This window comes from Onychostoma macrolepis, chromosome 04 (assembly GCF_012432095.1).
Source record: "Onychostoma macrolepis isolate SWU-2019 chromosome 04, ASM1243209v1, whole genome shotgun sequence".
NCBI lineage: Eukaryota > Metazoa > Chordata > Actinopteri > Cypriniformes > Cyprinidae > Onychostoma > Onychostoma macrolepis.
In genome coordinates this window covers 10,121,522-10,126,250 of record NC_081158.1, presented here as the reverse complement: position 1 = coordinate 10,126,250, position 4,729 = coordinate 10,121,522, and positions in this window count along the sequence as shown.

Sequence of the window (4,729 nt, the reverse complement as noted above, 5' to 3'; positions counted from 1 at the left end):
GATTTGAAGACTACAATAATATTTCACTTCTACTGATAATAAAATTTTGGTTGGCTACTATGAGATGGATAGCCTAATGTTATATAATTCAGATGGGCTACCTGTTATTTCAATGGTATATCAAAAAGTGTATATTTTTCAATGTCATTGTTGGTACATTTTACCAGTATTTACCATACTTTCAAAACAAAAATTAAAATAGGAAAAATATGCAATTTGAAAATAATTTAAGAAAAAAATGTGTTTTACAGAGAGAAAAACAAACAAACAAACAAGAAAACAAGATTTGGTACATCTGTAAAAAGGGGGGTCGTCTTATAATCAGGGTCGTCTTATATTCGGGACAATACGGTAAGATTGTGTCAAAGCACTTAACAGTATCAAATTGAAGGATAGAGTGTCAGTAATGTATGATGATAAGATTAAACACTCAATTTTCAGTTAAAGACATTTCATTATTGAGTTCAGAGATGTCATTGTCTAGCTCAGTTTAGTTTAAATAGTATCTGTGCAATCAAATCGACGATAATTGCTAGAAATTAAGTGTCCCCAACTGAGCAAGCCAGAGGCGACAGTGGAAAGGAACCAAAACTCCCTCTGACAGAATGGAGAAAAAAAAAACCTTGGGACCAGGCTCAGTCGGGGGGCCAGTTCTCCTCTGGCCAGACGAAACCCGCAGTTCAATTCCAACTGCAGCCATGTCAGATTGTGTAAAGGGCTTATCTGATTCCCGTGGTCTTGTCCCGATGGAGCATTTTAATTTATAATTTAATGTATTTGTTATATTTGTGTTTTATTCATTATTTTAGTTTCTACACAACACAACACAGAGGCAGTCCTCTTACACTTGTCATGCGCTTTAATAAAAACAAAAGGAAGTGTTAAAATGTGCCTACAAATTTTAAGTTGAATTAAATTCAGAAACGTCACGGTTACGTATGTAACCCTCATTCCCTTTCAGTCAGTCACATTCGACGTAACGTCAAGTGACTGAAGTAAATGGGATCCCTATGAAAACGCCACTATTGCTGACCCCCTCCAGTGCCCTGCGGAAGCCAGCAAGTCCCCCCACACCAGTTGGGACCGAAGATAGGACAGGGCTTAGGCAGAGATGAGAGGCACTGCAGTTCCATACAGTGGGTATGGATAACACTAGGAAAGCGTACCCAAGTAGGGGAACGCTACGGAGCCACATCCTGCATAAAGGAGGTACCATGTGGAGATTACACATATGGACTGGCCTAGGGCAGTACTACATATGGAAGTCTCTGAGGTAGACTCAGCCAGCCCGGGGTGAGATCAATACACAGCAGAGACGGCAGAAGGTCTCCTCAGAGGAATTTGCCAAAGAGGGGCTGTCGCGAGGAGCATCAGTTCTGGGAACCAAGTCCGATTGGGCCAGTATGGCGCCACCAAAAGGACTTGCTCCTCGACCTCCCTGAACTTGCACAGGGTCTGCGCGAGAAGGCTCACTGGGGGAAATGCATATTTGCGTAGGCCCCGAGGCCAGCTGTGTGCCAGCGTGTCCGTGCCGAGGGTCTCCTCGGACAGGGAGTAAAAAAGCTGGCAGTGGGACGTGTCCGGGGAGGCAAACAGGTCTACCTGGGCGTCCCCTAAGTGTCTCCAAATCAGCTGGAGTTGCCATTCTCCCGGAAGGGCGGGCTGACGTGAGAGCTCGTCAGCTGCATGATTGAGCTCGCCTGGGACATGAACTGCGCGAAGCGACCTCAGATGCCTCTGACTCCAAAGGCGGGCAAGTTGTGACATGCGATGGGAACGTAGACCACCTTGGTGGTTGATGTACGCAACGGTCGCAGTGTTGTCCGTACGATTTGAAGCGGCGCAGAGCAAGCCATACTGCTAGCAACTCGAGGCAGTTGATATCGGTTGCACATGGTACCCCAGCCCATGGCAGAGGCATCTGTTGATACAACAACATGCCTGGACACTTGCACTAGGGGCACTCCTGCCCAAAGAAAAGCAAGATCCAACCATGGGCTGAAGGTCTGACGGCAGGACGGAGTGACTGAGACCCGGTACGTGCCACGTCGCCATGCCCATCTCTGGACCTGGTTGTGAAGCCAATGCTAAAGCGGTCTCTTATGAAGCAATCCGAGCGGCGTGACAGCGCCTGCGGATGCCATATGCCCCAGGAGCCTCTGAAACTGTTCCAGTGGAACCGCCCTCTTGCGCTAGAAAGATTCCAGGCAGCTCAGCATCGACTGAGCACGCTCTACAGAGAGACGTGCTGTGAGGTTGACCGAGTCCAACTCCATGCCGAAAAAAGACATCCTCTGCACAGGGGAGTTTGCTCTTTTCCCAGTTGACCCGAAGCCCCAACCGGCTGAGGTGGCTGAGCACCGTGTCCCTGTGTTCGCACAACTGCACTCGAGATTGGGCCAGTATGAGCCAGTCGTCGAGGTAGTTGAGAACGCGAATGCCTGCTTCCCTTAATGGAACAAGGGCTGCCTCCACAACCTTGGTGAAGACACGAGGCAACAGGGATAGCCCGAAGGGGAGGACCTTGTACTGATATGCTCGCCCTTCGAATGCAAAGTGAAGAAACGGTCTGTGTCGAGGGAGGATTGAGACATGAAAGAACGCGTCCTTCAGGTCGATCACTGCGAACCAATTGAAGGGACGGATGCATTGAAAGATGCGTTTCAGCATCAACATCCTGGACGGGAGCTTGTGAAGGGCCCGGTTCAGAACGCGCAGGTCCAAGATTGGTCGTAACCCACCGCCTTTCTTGGGTACGATGAAGTAGGGGCTGTAGAACCCTGACTTCATCTTGGTTGGAGGGACCGGCTCTATCGCGTCCTTCGCCAGCAGAACCACAACTACTGCACGCAAAACAGGAGCATCTTTGTTCAACACAGAGGTGAACCGAACGCCCCTGAACTTGGGAGGATGCCGGGCGAATTGAATCGCGTAGCTGAGTCTGATGTTTCTTAGGAGCCAGCGAGACGGCCTGGGGAGCACTTGCCAGGCCCCCAGAGACCGTACCAGCAGGACCAGGGGAGCCACCGACGTACCCGCGGTGGGGCAGCGAAGAGGAGCACAGGGACCCGACTCGGAAGGCACCATCTCCTGAAGAGCAGGATCCAAAGATTCGGGGTCGCCCGTTTCAGGGACGCCGCTTGCCCTGGCACTTCACGGGCTTGGCAGGGGCGGAGACGGGCTGCCCCGCTTTCCTGCGGCCAGCTCCACACTGCGGCCATTGTGAAAGCTGCTGCTGGGGCCGAGCTGGAGGGGAGGTTTTTTTTTTTTTTTTAGGTGCACTCCAAGACCTAGTCACCTCCAGGAACTTCCAGGAAGAAAGTCATTAACTTTAAAGTCGCTAACTGTCATTGGCTTGTTTTGTAACACTCGAAGGTGATTGGGCTCTCGGGCGAGATCCCATTTACGTCAGTCACTTGACGTTACGTCAAACGTGACTGACTGAAAGGGAACTGCAAGTTGTTAAAACTTAAAAAGTTAATTTAAAACAACTAAACTGTAATTTTTTCTTTTTTTTTTTTTTTAAAAATTTTAAAATATTTGAATGATTTATTGAACAAAAAAAATTTTTTTTTTACAATAAACAAAAAAAGTAGAAACTTTGCTTAAGTGATTGTTTTGAACAAGTATGAATTTTTAGTATGAATTTAATTGGTAAGCAAGTTTGGTCCTATTCATTAAATGATAAGCTATTTCCTCACAAAAGCTGTTTATTCAGCATAGTTAAGCCTCACCTCCATTGACATCAGTTCAAACTAAACCGCCTCTATTCTCCTTCCCTGCATATTTCCGAAGCGGCAGCATTAGGTATTGCGCTTTTTTTGGCTGAAGGTTGCAGGCTTGCCTTCCAAAGGCTTTGGCCTTAGTAATCCTGAAGACCTGAACCCTCAAGCTGTGTTCAAATACTTGTGGTGTTCCCAGTCAAAAATGTCCAGGGCACAAAAAAAATTGCTTATAAATCTTTTGTTATGCATAATTATCACCTAATATTGGTATCAATCTTTTTGTCAGCTTGTTTTCTTTCAATTAGGACTGGTTTTGTGTTTATTTTTGGAACTGATTTATCGTAGGCCTCATTAATCTGAGCTTACGTACATCAGTTTTTGAGTGATGTTTGTGGATAATTTTGTCAATATTAAATAAATTCTGAAAAAATCACACTATCACACTCTAATGTTTAACCAAGAAATTTGTTTTGAAAAGCTTTTATTTTGTACAAAAAAAAAAAAAAAAAATCTAACTTGTGTTGTTCCCAGTCAAAAATTACCGGGGTACAAAAAAAAGCTTATAAATCTTTTGTTATGCAATATTATCACCTAATATTGGTATCATTCTTTTTGTCAGCTTGTTTTCTTTCAATTAAGACTGGTTTTGTGTTTATTTTTGGAACTTATTTGTTGTAGGCCTCATTAACCTAAGCTCACAAACATCAGTTTTTGAGTGAAAAAAGCATTATTTTGTGGATAATTTTGTCAATATTAAATAAAATATGAAAAAATCACGCTGTTTATCACATTAGCATGCTCTAATGTTTAACCAAGAAATTTGTTTTGAAAAGCTTTTATTTTGTACAAAAAAAAAATAAAAAATCTAACTTGTGTTGTTCCCAGTCAAAAATTACCAGGGTACAAAAAATAGCATATAAATCTTTTGTTATGCAATATTATCACCTAATATTGGTATCGTTCTTTTTGTCAGCTTTTCTTTCAATTAGGACTGGTTTTGTGTT